The 22,688-nt window shown below is 40.5% G+C and overlaps 1 protein-coding gene across 5 annotated transcripts in view; it reads left to right on the plus strand.

Annotated features, from left to right (window-relative positions):
- Positions 1-622: 622 nt before the first annotated feature.
- Positions 623-22,688, plus strand: part of myocd (myocardin) — a 146,478-nt gene continuing 124,412 nt past the window's right edge. For 2 of the 5 annotated variants that reach the window (XM_020460896.2, XM_031804552.1), the window contains exons 1-2: positions 623-783; positions 9,338-9,748. The gene's annotated coding sequence lies outside the window, so the exon portion shown is untranslated. The remainder of the gene's footprint in view (positions 784-9,337; positions 9,749-22,688) is intronic. The other 3 variants (XM_031804553.1, XM_031804556.1, XM_031804554.1) reach the window with 2 other exon arrangements.

Raw genomic sequence — 22,688 nt, forward strand, 5'->3', positions numbered from 1 at the left:
ATTTTTGACTTGGCCCATACCTAAGAAAAAGTGAAACGTGAAACAAATAATATATTTCCATACAAATCTATGTATTACAAATACATCTAGAAATATATGTTACGTATTAAAATATATTTCAAATGGAATAAAAATACATTATAGACCCTATGCCTACCTCACATGCAATGTCTTGACAAAATTCTTTAAGTGCTGCATACTGTATGTAGCACCTGTAGTCCACATCTATTTAAGTAATTGGTTTGATTTCACATTGGTATTTCTAATTCTCAAATCACATCACTTACTTCTTTGCATTCCATCACATATTGGTCATCCTAATGTTAAAAGAGAAGACGTCACTCCCCAAGCCTACATACCAAACAGAGTAATGACGTCTCTATTTCTCACGATTGTCCTGCTGGCTACCGCCACAAACCTATTTTCAACGCTGTCTGAAGATTGAGTGACTCGGACATTTGGCACGGCTGTTTCCGTGAGCGTCGAGCGCCGCTTAGTTGAACTGTCCGCGCTATTTGGGATCCTTGGGACGTCCATACCCCCCATTGAAGTTGACATTTAAAATGGTTAAGGTAATGGTTACGGTTAGGTAAGGGTTAAGGTTATGTTTAGGGTAAGGGTTAAGGTTCTAGGGTAGGGACGTCCCAAGGATTCAGAATAGCACTCCGTTGAACTGCTTCGAAACATCTTCATGGACTTTTGAATGAAGTGCAAATGGCAGTCTCGCTTAGTCGCTTCACTAATGCAACAAAGAGGTACCCCCTTACCATCAGGTTCCCACAGGTATTTCTTTGTTTTATACAAAAGTTACTGCTATATAATAAATATTCAATGGAATGCGTAATGAAACAAACGTCTATCTGTGCGCGTGATGAGCAGTGTTTTGGGAGTAAATTATCAGTGAAATGGGATCTCAGTTTAGGATTTCGGTTATTAGTGTAACGTTTTATTTCACTTTTAGAATATTAAATATGACAGTAAAAGCGTGCGCAATTCTGACGTCACACATCAATTTAGAAATACATCAAATCATAAGCGCAGGACTATTCGATGTTTATGTTAGTGTGTCTGACCCATAGAGAGGGGAGACTGGGGTATGATGACACTTACTCTTTTTTGTTTTGCTTTCATCATCATTAGGTTAAGGGAAATTTGGTATTCTTTCTAACAAAGATATCTACATATATTTCAGGATGGTGTGTATCCCTGGAAATAATCAGAAGTCATGTAAACATGACAGTTTTGAAAACGTTGTCCAAAAAAAGTGGTCTCTTGGCACCATTTACAGGGTAATTTGAGTTAAGGGACAGTGTAAATTGAGCCACCTTGGGTGGTTGACGGTGTTCTGTGATGGTGCTGGTAGGTCAAAGTTTAATTCATGGAATGGGGGTGTGGTATACTGGACAAGTAACTGCCAAAATAACGGAAACACTTGAGTAATTGAGGGATATAACATATATAGAAAGCAGGTGCTTCCACACAGGTGTGGTTTCTGAGTTAATTAGGCATTTAACATCCCATCATACAAATGCCCAGTTGTGCATTATTTTTGCTACCATGGCTAGAAGAAGAGATCTCAGTGACTTTGAAAGAGGGGACTCAAAAGAGCGTAGGGGGTTCAAAGTGTGTGTGTGTGTGTGTGTGTGTGTGTGTGTGTGTGTGTGTGTGTGTGTGTGTGTGTGTGTGTGTGTGTGTGTGTGTGTGTGTGTGTGTGTGTGTGTGTGTGTGTGTGTGTGTGTGAGAGAGTCAGTCACCAGATCTCAACCCAATTAAACACTTAATGGAGAATTCTGGAGTGGTGTCTTACCCTTCCATTTCTTGACCAGTTGTTTGGGACAGGGATGTTGTTTCGATGTGCCAATTCATAGGCAAGTTCTCTGCATTTGAGGCTACTGTTCTATGAGATGTTCTGTAAACTGTTCCGTTAGATTTCTGATATGTTTATCAAGCTCCGACTCCTTGTCATCAGATAAGACCTTGCGTGCCTCTGCTACTCTATCATAGCCTCTGTATCACACAGGTATATGTTCATTTTCTTTTTTGTTAATGTACCTCTTCAGTGTCATTCAGTCAATTTGTTCATCCCTTGCTTCTGCTCAAATGGACTTCTTCCCTTCTCTCACTTCCTTGGCTGGAAGAACTTCAAAGGGGCCTAGACCCCTGCTTGTTTTGTTTGTATACACAGGGCATGATGATGTCTGCCCTGTAACAATAAAAATGCACTATTTTGAGTTAGGGCTGGGCGGGATACCATATTTTACTATATACCGGTATTGGTGCACTGTTTTTGGGTTATTACTTTAAACACAGTTCACATTCATAGCTGCCACATACAAACAGCATTATCCCTTTGATCATTGTATTCCTTCTCGCATCTATGCCCTCTCCTCCTTTCACCTTTTCCCTTGCTTGTGCACAAGATATCAGCTTTCTCCGACCAGACGAAAAAACTTTTCCAATCTAAACCTTCATATCATGAACGCTAACTGCTGCACACAGCCTACATTGTTGTCACCATATTAACTTCAAAGTCAACAGTAAGTTAATTAAAACAAAAGCCTACCTTGGCTTGGAAGAGTACCAGTGTTGGATAGCCAAAGCCAGCTAGCTAACATAGCATCCCTCTCTGTTTGAGCCGGGTGTTTGAGTAGGCTAAACTAGCTAGCTGCATTTGCTAGCTAAGTAATTGAAAGTTAAAAAAATACAACAAAATCCCTCTATCTGCTTCTCCTTCATTTTTAAAGAAATTAATTTGTTCAAAACTGTTCAACTATTGTCTTTCTCTCTCTCTCTTTGAGTAAACTTCTCACCACATTGTATGCACTGCAGTGCTAGCTATCTGTAGCGTATGCTTTATGCACTAGATTCATTCTGTGATCCTTTGATTGGGTGGACAACATGTCAGTTCATGCTGCAAGTGTCACGCCCTGACTGTAGAGATCTTTTTATTCTCTATGTTTGGTTGGTCAGGGTGTGACTCGGGTGGGAAACTCTGTTCTGTGTTTCTATGTTTTGGCCGGGTATTGTTCTCAATCAGGGACTGTTCTGATTGGGAATCATACTTAGGCAGCCTTTTTTCCTTTTGTATTTTGTGAGTAGTTGTCTTTGTTAGTGGCCTGTATAGCCCTAGTAAGCTTCACGTTCGTTTTTGTTGTTTCTTGTTTTGTTGGCGACATTTATAATAAAGAAAAATGTACGCTTACGACGCTGCACCTTGGTCCGGTCATTTCCACGACGACGGCGATCGTGACAGCAATAGCTCTGATAGGTTGGAGGACATCCTCCGGAAGTGGTCATAATTACTATGTAAGTCTATGGAAGGGGGTGAGAACCAAGAGCCTCCTAGGTTTTGTGTAGAATTTAATGAACTTAGAGGAGTACGGAAACTAGACCTTCATTGCAAAACAGTGTGTTTTAATCAATAACACAATAAATTAATTTTACTTTGTGAAAATAATTTTTGGGCACCTAACTTGCTTTTTCCATGTTGTTTCTTCCTTCACAGACTTATTTTATTTGGTCACATGATTCATTTTGTGTATGGTTTCCTAGAAACAAGAAGTGGCCCAACTAACCCTTTGGCTCAATTCTCCCCTAGGGCCTGACCTGTGTTGTTGTAGTGTGAGGTAATAATATTATGGTAGAAAATGCCTTTGAAAGTATCCATGGAGAACAGATGATATGAGAGAGTACATTGGATTGTTAGCTGAGTTGACGGTGAAATAACCAGGTCAGGTTACAACAGGAGTCTGCTGAGGGGAGGATGGCTCATAATAATGTCTGGAATGGAGCTAATGCAATGATACGAACAGATACGAACAGAGGACTGAAGTCACGTCTCTTCATATACAGTATGCAAAGAGATGAGATGGCAGTGCGTGTGGTTTGCATGGTTTATAGTAGTGAGTTATTAAAGTAGGCAAATGGGTGTGAAGGCTTTCATCTCTCCCCTTTAGGCCCTTACTGGAAAGGAAATTGGACATAAAGCTGGTGGATAATCATGTTTCTGATGTGTGTTATGGAACAAGGCTACAGTAGTGAGTTAAATTAAAACAAGTGAATCCGGTGACTGATAATCGAAAGCAGCTGCATGATTCCCCACATGCAGACCAGGACAGAGCTAGAAGCTAGTGGACACTGAGAGGTCTAGATGTTTGTTTTGTCTGTATATTTGTTTGCACAAGCCTACTTTATAGTCTGTATATGGTATAGGTATGTTTATGTATAATTGTATACATGTTTGTGTGTCGTACTGTGCATTTGTGTTATGTAGGCCTAGTATGCGTTATCTATTCGTCTGTCAGTGTGTGAATTGTATATGTTAGATTAACGATAATTACAAATGTACACACACGCGGACACATACACTATCCTCATGCGGACCTAATTCATTTCCATTCAAAATCCTATTTTCCCTAAACGTTAACCTATAACCCTAACCCAAACCCTAAAGCTAACTCCTAACCTTAACCACTAATCCCTTACCCGAACACTAATTGTAACCCTAACCCTAAAACAAACCCTTAAGCTTAAAATAGCCTTTGTCCTTATGGGGATGTGGGAAATGTCCCCACGAGGGAGAATTTATCCTTGTGGGGATCTTTTGGGGATTTTAGGTCCCCACAAGGATAGAAGAACCAACACACACACACACACACACACACACACACACACACACACACACACACACACACACACACACACACACACACACACACACACACACACACACACACACACACACACACACACACACACACACACACACACACACACAGAAGATGACTATTTGGGAAATAATTACTAGTTCTGTAGCCATAGAGAACATAATGCATTTTTCTTTTGTTGACTCATGATCCACGAAAGTACTGTGATGTCAGAAATATATAGGATATCTTGCCTCTCTAGGTTCACAGAGACCATGGTCAGTGTTTATAGGCATTTCCAACCCCCCCCCCCTCCCACACCCTTATCCCCTGTTTATTGACTCTGAATAGACCAAATCAATTAATCTGTAATATAGCTAACAGTCATGTCCTGGATAAACTTTCCTTTCAAAACATTTGGATTCAATTATCATGGGGATATGATATCCAAACAAACTGCTTTTGCCTATTAATAAAGTGATTGCACCATGCAATATGAGCTAACGCTGCGCATTCAGATATTTTCATAGCTTAAGAATTAGTTGACTTACTATTATGGGCAAAACACGATTTAGAACAATGACACAGTTTTTGTTTGTTTTTGCTTCCAAAGTGTCCTGGTTCAAACTGCCTTCTGGGTATTGTTCTGTAATCAAATACAGATCCAGTTTTGGGATTACATGTTGTCAATGAAGAGACGCTTGGCTGTCGAAGTAGGCCTTAAAAAGCTGACTAGTTGGAGCTTGTGACAATGATTCCTTGATATGGGGCTGTTATGTATCAAAACATGTTTCAGTCTATAACAACAATGGGCCCTGATCACAAAATAACTTTCAGACTGTCAGAGTAACTTGCTTTTTGGACACACTCAGTCCATTCAGTCCCATTCAACAGCAGCTCATGCACATTACTGTAACTTGACAGGAGTTGCCATTGACGATGAGGAAAGGGGGAAATGGTCCAGAGGAGCATTGGCCAGGGTGATAACTGAAGAGGCCCTGTGGTACATTGAGGAAATGAGCGTACATGACAATGTGTTGTGTTTCAGATAAAGCCATGGTCCATGGCTTCTGTATGTAAACAGAAAGCAGGGTGTAAAGATTGAGGCGGGTCTCTGGCAAGTGGTGGTTCTGTCTTTCGCGGATGACAGCTGGTAACAACCGAGCTGTAGTGGAGAGGTTGGTGTTTGTGTGTTGTGTGCATGTTTGTTTGTTGCTCTGTCTGATTTCGACAGTCTCCAGTGGCCCAATCCCCCTCCTGGGGTTTGTGTTTTTGATTTAGTGCCCACAAATTCCTCTCAGTTGAAGTAACAATATTGTTGCGCTTCACGTTTCCCCCTCTGAAATCCAGCAGAGGCCATAGAGAGGCTTGATTTAGGCTGAATATCACTGAGAGGTACTGTAAGCCATTAGGGCCTGGAGTCGTTTTTATATTGGATATATTTGGGAGCGGGAGATGGCTTTGTTAACTTCAATGTTCCCTATCTCTGGCCCAGATGAAAGCAGCTTTGGACGGAGGAGAAGTCACATCACAGAAGTTTTATTAGCAGACAGATCATTTAAATGGAGTGAATGCCATTTCAGTCTTCGGAGCTTAGGCTGAGTGCTTCACTAATGTTTCATAGGGCTCTTTCTTGTCACACACAGTTTATCATCATATTGGAGACATAGCTGACTATTGGGTAGAAACTATTAAACAAGAACCACCCTGCCAGAATGACTCTGACAGTAGCAGTCTATTTTATTCAAACCTGCAGGAGGTCTCTGTTAGTGGAGGATGAGCTAAGATCTGAACAATGCACAGAAGTGTGTTTTAACAGCAATGTGACTGGCAGGCAAAGTTATGCACACAGTGACCTGCTATGAGTAGTAACACACTTTGCATTTTCACTCTACATCCCATCTATGTACTCATTTGTCAACAGGCCTAACTTACCTGGTAGATAACAGTTATATTTATCAATTTCAGTGACCATAGTCACTAGGCAGGGCTTTGGCTGTTACTATTGGTCAGTCAAAAAGTTGCTATTTTCCCGAGGAAGCCTGTTTTCCCTCTGGTTACCATGCCTCCAATGAAAGAAGCACCGGCCTGTTTTTATCAACCTCTGATAACTGTCTGTCTTTGGCTTCTGTCAGACACACTCTCATTCATTTAATACCATTTTTTCTGAGATCATGTTTGTCATATGATGTGTAATCACGTTGTAATTGTTGGTTAAATACTATGATTAACACAGAAGTGTGTATTTCAGTTATGCAGAAGCAGGGCCAAATGTAAAACATCTGTTTTTGACTGGTGATCTGTGCTTAGTTTTAATCTGTATCGTGTGAGGTACTGTCAATTTGATTCACTATCTCACGCGCACATACTGGACCTGCAGTACATACAGCACATTTACAACATGATAGCACTGCTCTTTCTCTAGAACATGTAGCAAAGGGAACTTAGGTATATTGTCAGAAAAACACAGAAAGGGGAGGCCATAAAGCCAGATACATGTAGATGGAGCCATCTACAGTAGATCATGCAGCTGGTTTTATAAAGCACATATGAAGATTGAGATTCTTTAATATTTGTGTGATTACGATCATTTTAGAGGCCTCATTGTGAAAGTGCGTTCAGCCAAGCGCTAATGGTTTTGGTAGTTCCTCTTTTGGGTGAATGTTGTCCTTTACTCTTGCAGACAATTATTGGACAGTAAACTCAGGCTTGATATCTCTTTCAAATAATAATATAAGTGTTTTAAGGAAATGCTACAGGTAACTGCCAAAATAAAGGAAAGACTTGAGTAAATGAGGGATAGATAGTATATTACATGTCAAGGACTCCAGCCACCCTAGTCATAGACTGTTCCCTCTGCTACCACATGGCAAGGACTCCAGCCACCCTAGTCATAGACTGTTCCCTCTGCTACCACATGGCAAGGACTCCAGCCACCCTAGTCATAGACTGTTCCCTCTGCTACCACATGGCAAGCGGTCCTGGAAGGCAAAGTCTAGGTCCAAGAGGCTTCTAAACAGCTTCTATCCCCAAGCCATAAGACTCCTGAACACCTAATCAAATTGCTACCCAGACTATTTGCATTGCCTCCCCCCCCCCCCTTCTACGCTGCTGCTACTCTCTGTTATTATCTATGCATAGTCACTTTAATAACTATACCTACATGTACATATTACCTTGACACCGGTGCCCCCGCACATTGACTCTGTACCGGTACCCCCTGTATATAGCCTCGCTATTGTTATTTTACTGCTGCTTTTTAATTATTTGTTACTTTTATTTCTTACTTTTTGGGGTATTTTCTTAAAACTGCATTGTTGGTTAAGGGCTTGTAAGTAAGCATTTCACTGTAAGCTCCTACACCTGTTGTATTCGGCACATGTGACAAATAAAATTAGATTTGATATTGAAAGCAGGTGCTTCCTGTTACGGCTTTCCTCCGTTGAAAGAGAAGCGGACCAAAATGCAGCGTGGTGGTTACTCATGTTCTTTAAATGAAAAATGAACAAAACATGAAATAACTTAAATATACAAAACAACAAACAGAACGTGAAAACCTATACAGCCTATCTGGTGAAATACAAACACACTGAGACAGGAACAATCACCCACAAAACACACAGTGAAACCCAGGCTACCTAAATATGGTTCCCAATCAGAGACAACGAGAATCACCTGACTCTGATTGAGAACCGCCTCAGCAGCCATAGACTATGCTAGACACCCCTACTCAGCCACAATCCCAATACCTACTAAAATCCCAATACCACAACACAACACAAAATAACCCCATGTCACACCCTGGCCTGACCAAATAAATATATAAACACAAAATACTAAGACCAGGGCGTGACACTTCCACACAGGTGTCATTCCTGAGTTAATTAAGCAATTAAAACATCCCATCATGCTTAGCGTCAATATATATAAATATGATCAAATATATATAATATTTTAGTTCACAACTTGTTTAACACAACATAGCGTACATCAAAATCTAGCAATTTTGTGTAATGTCAATTAGATCTTAGACATAATTGACACAGGTATCCAATTATGATTTCAAAGTTAAGGCGATTGATTAAGCTATACATTTTCCCGTGATCAGGTTTGTCATATGACATGTAATCATGGTGTAATCATTGGTTAAATACTATGATTAACACAGAAGTGTGTATTTCAGTTATGCAGAAGCAGGGCCAAATGTAAAACATCTGTTTTTGACTGGTGATCTGTGCTTAGTTTTAATCTGTATCGTGTGAGGTACTGTCAATTTGATTCACTATCTCACGCGCACATACTGGACCTGCAGTACATACAGCACATTTACAACATGATAGCACTGCTCTTTCTCTAGAACATGTAGCAAAGGGAACTTAGGTATATTGTCACCTAAGAAATAGGAGTACTTTAGTCAGGTTGGCTGGGTGCAGTTGAATATTTGTGTTTTTATTAGGATGATATAAACTCTCATAGGAGTATTCCCCTTATCCAGAGTAATAAGTAAATTGCTTAGTATACTTGTTCACTTAGCCTATGTTATGCACATTCACAGTAGCAGGACGGTGCTGTGGCCATAGAAAACAGCTAAATTGTATTACTGAGTGTAGATCAAGACAGGAACTGATACAATGAAACAATTCACTGTCTGTTTCAAAGAGCTTCAAATATTTATACTCTCCTTCTCACAGCAACCACCTCTGAGGTCAACTGAAGTGTGCAAGTCTCTCTTGTACTAAGGAGTTGTGAATGAGACTGCCATTGCTCCGGTCCAGAACAAACCTCACTGGACACCTCAGGCAGAGGGAGACTTCCCCATGAATGGAGCCCCTGCACTCCAGGAGTCTTTGCTAAAACAGAGAGAGCGACCAGAAGACTACAGCCTGAACCAGCCCTTTGGCTTTCAAACTCAATTCAACTTCAAATATCTTTACAAATAACAGACTGCAATCATCTGAGAAAGAGAGTGAGGAATAAGCATCAGAGACACTATTGAAGCCAGACTCTGGTCTGGCGGTAAGACACCCATACACAGTGAGCCTGCCCCTGCTGTCCTCCGATGGAGACCCCGGGTAGAGCAAGACGCTGCTGCAACGTTACAGGTATGTCTTAATTATGTTTTAGGGTTATGATCTGTTTATTTCCAGTCATAATACACACCAAAGAAGATTGTCTAGTGTCTGTATTTGTCTTTCATAATTCTCTAGGCAAGTTCAGCAAAGTTATTTGTTATGTAATTAACACTTTTCATATCAACATTTTTAATATTTCAGTATATACAGCAGACGTTTAGTACCTAATATGGACATTGACATTCATTGAAAAGGTGGTATTTTGATAGGGGGGATAAAACATTGGAAATAAGCTTCAAAAGCCCCCGAAGTGGAGATATATGCTCCTGCCAAGTTCAGCAACACCTTTACAAACTTTAATACGTTTATTCTGCTACTGTGCGCAACATGGTTTAAGTTGTCATTATGGATTGTTGCAGCTGAGTCTGGTTAAGACTTTGGCGGGTTTGTGACAAGGCTTAAAGGGATTGAGTTCATGAGAAGTAATCCACATTCGGACTGAGATGCTTAAGAGTATTTTACCCTTCCCTTGGTTAATTCCAGGTTTCTTGACCTACACATTGATACCTGCACTAAATATTTCCTACTGGTTTTTCGAAGACATCAAAGGCTTCTACTTGTGCCGTGAGTCTCTTTGTCTATGTGTACTTTTTTCTTAGATAGTGGATCAACCACCTCTGGCTGAACTATAGTATTCCCAAGCAGTCACGGCACATATGATCTAATGTCAGGTGTGACATGATGACATGATATTTTGCTTCACAATGACTTTAGCTGTATTTACATGATTACATTATAGTCATTTAGTAGATGCTGTTATCCAGAGCGACTTACAGGAATAATTAGGGTTAAGTGCCTTGCTCAATGGCACATTGACCTAGTCGGCTCTCGGATACGAACCAGCGACCGTTCGGTTACTGGTCCAACGCTCTTAACCGCTAGGCTACCAGCTTCCCTATTTACAGTTATACCTGTTATTATGTAAATGATATCAATCAGAAATCCTAGATGGATTCATGTGGTTATATTGTGTAAAATCTTCTCTTAGGTTGTCTTCTGTGACTCTAATGCCCAATACTTATGGTATTTAAACTCGACATAAACGTCTTACCGATTTGATTTAGAATTATTCTGCCATTCATGTCAATGTGATCACGTTTCACCTAAGCTGTTTGTCACCAATGCTGATAAGGTCATGTTCAGCATCAATAAAGATCGTCCACTAAACTACAAAGTGGCAAACACTGATAAGTTCTCTGGAGTAAAACCTGATAAAGAAACTGTGGCAATAAATACAGCTTTATTGGCCTTATCGAGATCTAGCCACTGATCATCAAGACCTAGAAAAAGACAGGAAAGGGAGAGGGGCCATAAAGCCAGATATATGGGGCCATCTCCAGTAGATCATGCACCTGGTTTTGTAAAGCACATGCAGTTGATGTCGGAAGTGTACAGTACATACACTTAGGTTGGAGTCATTAAAACTCATTTTTCAACCACTCCACAAATTTCTTGTTAACACACTATAGTTTTGGCAAGTCAGTTAGGACATCTACTTTGTGCTTGACACAAGTCATTTTTCCAACAATTGTTGACAGACAGATTATTTCACTTATAATTCATTGTATCACAATTCCAGTGGGTCAGAAGTTTACATGCACTAAGTTGACTGTGCCTTTAAACAGCTTGGACACTTCCAGAAAATTATGTCACGGCTTTAGAAGCTTCTGAAAGGCTAATTGACATCATCTGAGTCAATTGGAGGTGTACCTGTGGATGTATTTCAAGGCCTACCTTCAAACTCAGTGTCTCTTTGCTTGACATCATGGCAAAATCAAAAGAAATCAGCCAAGACCTCAGAAAAAAATTAGACCTCCATAAGTCTGGTTCATCCTTGGAAGCAATTTCCAAACGCCGGATGGTACCACATTAATCTGCACAGACAATAGTACACAAGTATAAACACCAGGGGACCATGAAGCCGTCATGCCTCTCAGGAAGGAGACGCGTTCTGTCTCCTAGAGATGAACGTACTTTGGTGCGAAAAGTGCAAATCAATCCCAGAACAACAGCAAAAGACCTTGTGAAGATGCTGGAGGAAACCGATACAAAAGTATCTATATCCACAGTAAAACGAGTCCTATATCGACATAACACGAAAGACCGAATAGCAAGTAAGAAGACACAAAACATCCATAAAACAGCCAGACTACAGTTTGCAACTGCACATGGGGACAAAGATTGTACTCTTTGGAGAAATGTCCTCTGGTCTGATGAAAGAAAAATAGAACTGTTTTGTCATAATGACCATCGTTATGTTTGGAGGAAAAGGGGGAGGCTTGCAAGCCGGGGAACACCATTCCAACCGTGAAGCACGGGTGGCTGCATCATGTTGTGGGGGTGCTTTGCTGCAGGAGGGACTGGTGGACTTCACAAAAGAGATGGCATCATGAGGCAGGAAAATTATGTGGATATATTGAAGCAATATCTCAAGACATTAGTCAGGAAGGTAAAGCTTAGTCACAAATGGGTCTTCCAAATGGACAATGACCCCAAGCATACTTCCAAAGTTGTGGCAAAATGGCTTAAGGACAACAAAGGCAGGGTATTGGAGTGGTCATCACAAAGCCCTGACCTCAGTCCTATAGAAAATATGTGGGCAGAACTGAAAAAGCGTGTGCGAACAAGGAGGCCTACAAACCTGACTCAGTTACACCAGCTCTGTCAGGAGGAATGGGCCAAAATTCACCCAACTTATTGTGGGAAGCTTGTGGAAGGCGACCCAAATCGTTTGACCCAAGTTAAACAATTTAAAGGCAATGCTACCAAATACTAATTGAGTGTATGTAAACTTCTGACCCACTGGGAATGTGATGAAAGAAATAAAATCTGAAATAAATCATTCTCTCTACTATTATTCTGACATTTCACATTCTTAAAATAAAGTGGTGATCCTAACTGACCTAAGACAGGGAATTTTTACTGGGATTAAATGTTAGGAATTGTGAAAAACTGAGTTTAAATCTATTTGGCTGAGGTGTATGTAAACTTCTAACTTCAACTGTATGAAGATTGAGATTCTTAATATTTGTTTGATTTCATCCTTATTGTGGCCTTATTGTGAAAGTGCATTCAGCCAAGCGCTAATGGTTTTGGCAGTTCCTCTTTTGGGTGAATGTTGTCCTTTACTCTTGCAGACAATTATTGGACAGTAAACTCATGCTTGATATCTCTTTCAAATCAAGTGTTTAAGGGAAATGCAACAGGTAACTACCACAATAAAGGAAAGATTTGAGTAAATGAGGGATACAAAGTACATTGAAAGCAGATGCTTCCACACAGGGTTAATTAAGCAATTAAAACATCCCATCATGCTTATTGTCATGTTTAAGAGTTTCCGCTAAATGATAAAAATGTCCAGTTGCCCATTTTTTGGGGCTACCAGGGCTAAAAGAACAGATCTCAGTGATGTTGAAAGAGGGGTGTCAAAGGAGCATTGGGCGTTTACAGGGTGTGCGTGCATGTGCATGTGTGTGTGTGTCTGTCAGTCAGACACCAGAGCTCAACTCACTTGAACGCTTATGTGAGATTCTGGAGTGACACCAACATCAACAAAACACCGAATGATGGAATTTCTCTTGGAAGAATGGTGCCACATCCCTCCAATAGAGTTCCAGACACTTGTAGAGTCTATGCCAGGGTGCATTGAAGTGGTTCTGGTAGCTCTGGCAGCTTGTGGTGGCTCAACACCCTAACACACTTTATGTTGGTGTTCCCTTTATTTTGCCAGTTACCTGTGTGTTACACTTATGAACAACTGACATTAGCAACAAGGTACTATTAAGCTGTTAAATGTTTATGGCACCTCTTAAGAATTAATATTTGAAATGGTTTTATCTCTTTGATCAAACAGTGTTTCCTCTATAAAAATGAATGTTTGCCTTTTCTAATGCCTTAGAATTAAACAGACAATTTGAACTGGTGACTAAAAGCATATTTGGCGTTATGATTAAATAGCTCTTGTCTAAAAATATGTCACAATGTAAGATTGAGTAGAGGGATGTGATATCTACAGATGAAAATGAGCCTTGTTGCTAACTCCGGCACGTTTACATTGGGGTTGAACCTGAAATGTTGATTAATGTGCACTGTCCGTTGAATGTAGTTTTTTTCCCAGTCTGACGCACTCATAGTTGTAGGTGTGAGTTGTGAGTGTTCTGCCCGGGTGTTCTAAAATAATTGGCCGAGGAATGTACCTAAACATCTGGTCCCAGTTAAATGGACAACATCACCACTATCAGATATGCTGTAAATATTTTAATCAAAGAATGCTCTAAAAACAACATTACTCCATGTTTATAGCGGACTTGTAAATATGATAGTTAGTTTACGTGAAGATAAGACATACACTGTCCGCACAACCTACTCTAACATTCTCTGATAGATATTTTAGAACATTTATTTTAATTTTATTATGCTTGTTGTAATGAACTACTACAGAATTGGCATATGTTGTAATCTAACTGATAAATTTGTTGTATTTTTTCTCCACTTAGGCAGTAGGTTATGGATTCTGACTGATTGGACGAGTGTTGTAATGCAACATTCTCCCTCTGTAAGAATGCAGTGAGCTCACACATCACACAGATGTTTTCAATCAATATTTGTTGACACAAAGCACCATTAGTTTACTGATCACATTTGCATAAACATTTTGCGATTTTCTTATTTACCTTGCATGTTTTCTAAATTGGTTTTTCGTACCGAGTTTACATACAGTGGCCCTGGAAGTACAAACATGTGTAGAACATAAGTACTATGGGGCCTAAGTACCAGCCACACACAGAAAACATCAACGGCATCCCGCCCTAAACAGCCTGCATTCCCCACCAATGACTTGCGCTCAACAAAAGTAAACAAACAGTCTATCTGGTCTGTCTGTACGAGTTGTGGTGAAAGGGGATCATCTGTTTGTTGGACACCCCAGCCCCATGTAAACAAACAATACAACTGGCCTAGTGAATGTGAACGAATGTCCAATGTCAGAAAGGGGGGCTTCCCATGTTTACTCCTTCCAGCGTTGAACCTCCTAACAGTTTACATGGAGGAAATACTAGTGTCTTGGCTATTTACTTCAGCGTTAGTGTGTAATTACTTGACAGAGATCAATAAAGGCTTGCTTGACAAATGCTTGGCAGTTTTATGGCAAGCAGTTTTTTCTGCTCAGAAGTCAATTTAGCTCCCTTACAAGAACTCGTAACAAAGCTCCCCATGTTATGTAATTAAAAACACTGGTTTACATGGATTACAGCAGCTTAAAGGTGGAATCCTTAATGGTGAAACTGCCGCGTCCGTTTGCGCTATTACAACAACAAAGAAGTTACTGCAAACAACGAAAACTGTTTTTCCCCCCCTCTGGCTTCATTGCACGCGCGATGGAACAGGAGCATAGCAAAACCATTTTTACCTGGATGCGTGATGCACCCCACCTGTGCTTGTCAACAAAACAACTACAACAACAACGGCCGTGGGGCGGACAGTGCTGCTGTTTCCCCCTGGTGCAGATTCCATCTTTAAATGTCAATATCTTTAGCTGTCTCACATCGAACGATCTCATATAGATTGAAGTCTCCCAGTTGTCTTTTTTTTAATAATACAGTTAGCCGTTTTTGTAATTTCATCAGTAACTTGCTGTATTAATCGACAGTATGATACTGTATCAACTGAATACAGTAGATTGCCATAGAATGCACAGTAAAATACCGTAAATGTGTTTTACAGTATGTTATGATGCATTATGGGAAAATGTTGTGGGTGGGGAAAGAGTCTCTGTCTCATTAACCTATTTTAAGGTGCGCCTTATAAGAGGCTATATTTGTTGCCCCTGTTAGTGAGAATGCTATACCCCCGCATAGTACGGTAAAATACTGTATTTTAGGAATTCTACAAACCTTGTCCTGAAACTCTACAACAGGGTTCCCCAACTGAATTTGGCCCACAAAACCAGCTCCAAAAGATTTTAATGTTGGAAATCTGTTAACAAGTATTCCCACGCATAATTAAGAGACGTGATTGTATACAATGTAAGCATTATTACGTTTTAGTCAAATATTATATCTGTTTGAGCATCTCGCGGTCAATTTCACATCTACAAATGACGTTTAATTATGTTCCGGACCCCCAACCATCCGCTCAAGAAAGAATTGGCCTGCGGCTGAATCTAGTTGATGATCCCACCTCTACAGTAACAAACTGGCCAATTGCTACCAGTAATTTACTGTAATTCAGAATACAGTACCATTCCAAAAACCTTTTGAACACAATTGGGCACATGGTATTGTTGTTTCTCATTCATTAACATATTTTGAGGCATATCTTGTAAGAAGCTATATTTGTTGCATCAGTTAGTTAGAGTGCTGTACCAATTTAAGTGATATGTGGTAGTAATTCCCAAACAATGACATTTATATAGGGGACAGATCAGAGTGGCAGCAAGTCTCAAACCTTTAATGGTTGAATGGTTAGCCATGTTCTTTGATCTGTTTTGCCCTGTAGTCATTGTCTGTTTAGACGCCTTTATTAAGGTCTAAAGTGCAAGTGAAAAAACATCAAATATCATTTGGTATGCTGTAATATGTAATTAAATATTCCCTATTAGCAATTGCAGATTTTATTTTCAATACAATTTAACAGTAAAGTACTGTATTGCTGTTTTGTTATATACTGTATTTACTGCAACATATTGTAAATGATGGCGCATTTTGGTGAAATATTGTGGGAGGAGAAAGAATCGCTGGCTCATTAACATATTTTAAGTGGCTATATTTATTGCATCCTCATGAAGCTGGTTGAGAGAATGCCAAGAGTGTGCAAACTTGTCATCAAGGCAAAGGGTGGCTACTTTAAAGGATCTCAAATATAAAATATATTTTGATTTGTTTAACACTTTTTTGGTTATTACAGGATTACATATGTTTTATTTCATAGTTTTGATGTCTTCACTAAAAACCCTTGAATGAGTAAGTGTGTCCAAACTTTTGACTGGTACTGTACAGTTGAAGTCAGTAGTTTACATACACTTAGGTTGGAGTCATTAAAACTATTTTTTTCAGCCACTCCACAAATTTCTTGTTAACAAACTATAGTTTTGGCAAGTCAGTTAGGACATCTACTTTGTGCATGACACAAGTAATTTTTCCAACAGTTGTTGACAGACAGATTATTTCAGTGGGACAGAAGTTTACATGCACTAAGTTGACTGTGCCTTTAAACAGCTTGGACAATTCCAGAAAATTATGTCATGGCTTTAGAAGCTTCTGATAGGCTAATTGACATACTTTGAGTCAATTGGAGGTGTTCCTGTGTATGTATTTCAAGGCCAAACTTAGTGCCTTTTGCTTGACATCATGGCAAAATCAAAAGAAATCAGCCAAGACCTCAGATTGTTTTTTTTGTAGACCTCCACAAGTCTTGTTCGTCCTTGGGTGCAATTTCCAAATGCCTGAAGGTACCACATTCATCTGTACAAACAATAGTATGCAAGTATAAACACCATGTAACCATGCAGCCGTCACTCAGGAAGGAGACGCATTCTGTCTCCTAGAGATGAACGTACTTTGGTACATATCATATCATGCTGGAGGAAACCGGTACAAAGTATCTATATTCACAGTAAAACAAGTCCTATATCGACATAACCTGAAAGGCCGCTCAGCAAGGAAGAAGCCACTGCTCCAAAACTGCCATAAAAAAAGCCTGACTATGGGTTGCAACTGCACATGGAGACAAAGATGGTACTTTTTGGAGAAATGTCCTCTGGTCTGATGAAACAAAAATAGAACTGTTTGGCCATAATGACCATCGTTATGTTTGGAGGAAAAAGGGGGAGGCTTGCAAGCCAGGGAACTCCATCCCAACCGTGAAGCACGGGGGTGGCTGCATCATGTTGTGGGGGTGCTTTGCTGCAGGAGGGACTGGTGCACTTCACAAAAGAGATGGCATCAAGAGGCAGGGAAAATTATGTGGATATATTGAAGCAACAACATCAGTCAGGAAGTTAAAGCTTGGTCTTCCAAATGGGTCTTCCAAATGGACAATGACCCCAAGCATACTTCCAAAGTTGTGATAAAATGGCTTAAGGACAACAAAGTCAAGGTATTGGAGTGGCCATCACAAAGCCCTGACCTCAATCCCATAGAAAATGTGTGGGCAGAACTGAAAAAGCGTTTGCGAGCAAGGAGGCCTACAAACCTGACTCAGTTACACCAGCTGTGTCAGGAGGAATGGGCCAAAATTCACCCAACTTATTGTGTGAAGCTTGTGGAATGCTACCCAAAATGTTTGATCCAAGTTAAACTATTTTAAGGCAATGCTACCAAATACTAATTGAGTGTATGTAAACTTCTTACCCTGTCACGCCCTGACCTTAGAGATCCTTATTATTCTCTATGTTTGGTTAGGTTAGGGTGTGACTCGGGTGGGAAGATTTTCTATTTCTTTGTGTTTTTGGCTGAGTATGGCTCCCAATCAGAGGCAGCTGTCTATCGTTGTCTCTGATTGGGGATCATATATACGTTGTCATTTTCTTTTGGGTTTTGTGGGATCTTGTTTTCTGTATAGTTTATTTTACCTTACAGAACTGTGCGCTTTCATTTTTGTCATTGTTATTTTGCTTTTGGTCTCATCAATTAAAAGATCGATGTACGCCTACCACGCTGCACATTGGTCCGGTCATTCCACAAACGAGAGCCCTAACAGACCCACTGGGAATGTGATGAAAGAAATAAAAGCTGAAATAAATCATTCTCTCTGCTATTATTCTTTCATTTCACATGATTAAAATAAGGTGGTGATCCTAACTGACCTAAGATAGGGAATCTTTACGAGGAATAAATGTCAGGAATTGTGAAAAACTGAGTTTAAATGTATTTGGCTAATGTGTATATAAACGTCCGACAACTGTATATAGGGACAGATAGAGGGGTATTGTGTGTTTGGAAGCCTTTGTTTAGGCCTCTAGAAGTGCAAGTGATATAAAACACCTATTATTTTTTAATATGCTGTAATTTTCAAATATCTACAGATACCTGCTTGCTCTAATCCCTTGTAATTACAGTAAAATACTGTAGAAATAATATTCTTACGGCTTATAGTTACTTTTACTGTATTGCACTGTGTTTCATTGCTCTGGCATGGAGTTACCGTGAATATCTTGTATTGGCACTATCCAGAGACCGTCAGACATATATCATAATCTTGTTGTAATTACAAATATTTTGAAGACCTGAACTACAACAACATTTTAAGTAACAGTTACAAAAAGTTTTACTTGCTATGACTGTGATATGTGTTTTCTTTCATCAACCTTGGTTGAATACACTGACTAAGTTGTTAAGGACAAAAGCACCTGCTAAATGTAATATAAAAATGTAAACTTGCAAAGAGCACTGGGTAATATGTCGCTGCATGTTTAATTCCAATAATATTCTGTACATTTGATTACAGTAAAAATTGATTACAGTAGCTGTACTGTACAATAAATTAGAGTAACTTTCTGGCCAATTTCTGTCAGTAAGTTACTGCACATTTTTACAGTAAACGTTTTACATTATCGATATGCACTTGTATACTATTATCTGCAGTTATGACAACACCTCATATAAATGGATTTAGACAAAGAGTGAGGAGAGTCAAAAAGAGAGAGAGTGAAGAGAAAGTAGATGAGGGAGAGAGAGTGATGGAAGTTTCAAGAGAAACAGAGAGAGAGGAGTTGGGGGGGGGGGGGTGTATGAAAATTGAGAGTTCGACATGGTCCAGGCCCCTGTCAGCCAGGAAAGGTGAACATGCTCCATCTGCTCAGGACAGAGAGAGGGATGGAATGGGTCATATGGCCACAGGACAAGTCTCACAGTGTACCTATCAAATCAAAACAACTGTTTGGAAACAATGTAATAACAAAGGTATTATAAAGCAATAGTTATTCTCTACAATAAGTTGGTTGTCTGGTTGTGTCCTTTTTATGAGTGAAAACTGATAGAAAAATGATAAAATCCTTCATTTATCCCCTCGAAAAATGGAGAAGCTGATTTCAATGCCAAGTCTTGGGGAGCAGCTCTTAAAAAATACCTTTTATATGTTCAAACTGTCATTTCAGACATTCTTCTAGACAACCTTCATTCACACCTGAATCATCCCTGTCTTGGATCAGATCAGGCGATCTCAAGACCGACTTAAGGATTCAGGCAAAAAACAAATGTTGTTGAACCAAGATCGATTTAATTGTCCTCTCTCTCTCTCTCTCTCTCTCTCTCTCTCTCTCTCTCTCTCTCTCACACACACCATCCTCCCTCTCTCCCTCTGAGCCATCTCACCCCTGTAGGAGCCCGGAGGGCTTTAGTACCCCATCCCAACACTGACCACTCGGATTAATGGCTGTTTTGGCAACAAATGAGCTCATGGCTAATTGGCTGAGCTGATGTTTCCTGCTGAATGCTACCTGGTTCCATTGTGGCCGGCGTCATGGCTGGCCGCTTCCAGCCGAGGCTCAGGCTGGTAATTGAGCAGTCGTTTAACCGTGCAGTGGTGGGGAAGTTAGAGGAAGAACCTCAGCCTGTCATTTGGATAAAATGATAATGGAAGATAATGAAATTACAGCTTTTTAGTGTTGGAAGTGCATAATCCTTTCTTGAAAAAGTTAAAGAAACTGAATTGACCAGATCAGGGTTTACTTGTACATTTCTACAGTAAGGGGCGTATAGCTCTGCATACAGTATTCCCAGAAGCCTGTTTGTGGTAGGTGAAAGGATTTCCTTGGCAGCCGTGAAGTGTTACAGCTTGACGCACCGTTTACCCTGAGATCAAATCAAACGTTATTAGTCACATGCTTCGTAAACAACAGGTGGGGAGTAACAGTGAGATGCTTACTTACGGGTCCTTCCCAACAATGCAGAGAAAAAAAAGCAAAATAACAGAAAAGTTCAAAAACAAGTAACTTGCCTATATACAGTGAGGGAAAAAGTATTTAGTCAGCCACCAATTGTGCAAGTTCTCCCACTTAAAAAGATGAGAGAGGCCTGTAATTTTCATCATAGGTACACTTCAACTATGACAGACAAAATGAGGGAAAAAATACTTGTTTTTGCCCCACTGTACATGGGGTACCAGTACCTTGTCGATGTGCAGGGCTATGAGGTAATTCAGGTAGATATATACATATACGTAGGAAGAGAGTGACAGATTGTTAACAGTAGCAGCAGCGTATGTGATGAGTCAAAGTTACTGCAAAATCGGTCCGGGTAACTATTTGCTTAACTATTTAGCAGTCTTATGGCTTGAGGGTAGAAGCTGTTCAGGTTCCTGTTGGTTCCATACTCGGTGTATCGTTACCACTTGCCGTGCGGTAGCAGAGAGAATGGTCTATGACTCGGGTGGCTGAAGTCTTTTGACAATTTTTAGGGCTTTACTCTGACACCGCCTGTTACTGGGCCTTACTCACCTTGCATTCGGATGCTGAGCAGTTGCCATACCAAGCGGTGATGCAGCCAGTCAAGATGCTCTCAATAGTGCAGCTGTAGTACTTGTTGAGGACCATGCCAAATCTTTTCAGCCTTTAGAGGGATGAGGCATTGTTGTGCCCTTTTCACGACTGTGTTGGTATGTTTGGACCATGATAGATGCCTAGTGATTTGGACGCCGAGGAATTTGAACTTGAGCCCGTTGATGTGAATGGGGGCATGCTCGGCCCTCTGTTTCCTGTAGTCTAGCTCCTTTGTCTTGTTGAGGGAGAGGTTGTTGTCCTGGCACTACACTGCCAGGTCTCTGACCTCCCTCTAGGCTGTCTCATCGTCTTCGGTGATCAAGCCTACCAACTTCGTGTCGTCATTGCTTTAATGTTAGCAGAGGAGTATTTTTGGTGGCAGTGTTTTCTGTGTGTTAGGTTAGTTTGAGTCAAGGGGTAGTGAAGGCTTGCTCTGGTCTTGGCACAGAGTTCTAAGTTCCATCAGAGCTGTTTCAGGAACAACATAACCTATAGATCCAGTTAGTGTTCTGTTAGAAACCCATGTCTGGTGTGTTTGGGTACAGAGTGTTCCTACTGTAATCATGTTTAATAGAGGAGCTTATGGGTTCCCTGACAGTCCTCCTGTGTGGGTAACAATACCTCACCCTGGCTGGTCAACACACTTGCAAATATCAGAACAAGCAGCCTGTAAAAGACCAAAGGAAAGCTGTCAGGAATGGGTACTGCACTCATAAACTCAGCAAAAAAAGAAATGTCCCCTTTTCAGGACCCTGTCTTTCAAAGATCATTTGCAAAAATCGAAATAACTTCACAGATCTTCATTGTAAAGGGTTCAAACACTGTTTCCCGTGCTTGTTCAATGAACCATAAACAATTAATGAACATGCACCTGTGGAACGGTCGTTAAGACATTAACAGCTTACAGACGGTAGGCAATTAAGGTCACAGTTATGAATATTTAGGACACTAAAGAGGCCTTTCTACTGACTCTGAAAAACACCAAATGAAAGATGCCCAGAGTCCCTGCTCATCTGCATGAACGTGCCTTAGGCATGCTGCAAGGAGGCATGAGGACTGCAGATGTGGCCAGGGCAATAAATTGCAATGTCCGTACTGTGTGACGCCTAAGACAGCGCTACAAGGAGACAGGATGGAGAGCTGATCGTACTCGCAGTGGCAGAACACATGTAACAACACCTGCACAGGATTGGTACATCCGAACATCACACCTGCGGGACAGGTACGGGATGGCAACAACAACTGCCCAAGTTACACCAGGAATGCACAATCCCTCCATCAGTGCTCAGACTTTCCGCAATAGGCTGAGAGAGGCTGGACTGAGGGCTTGTCCGGCATCAATGTCACAAACAAAAAGTGTTCTTCACTGACGAGTCGCAGTTTTGTCTCAACAGGGGTGAGGGTCGGATTCTAGTGTATTGTCGAAGGATTGAG

Source organism: Oncorhynchus kisutch, linkage group LG25, assembly GCF_002021735.2.
Source record: "Oncorhynchus kisutch isolate 150728-3 linkage group LG25, Okis_V2, whole genome shotgun sequence".
In the NCBI taxonomy this organism is placed as follows: Eukaryota; Metazoa; Chordata; class Actinopteri; order Salmoniformes; family Salmonidae; genus Oncorhynchus; species Oncorhynchus kisutch.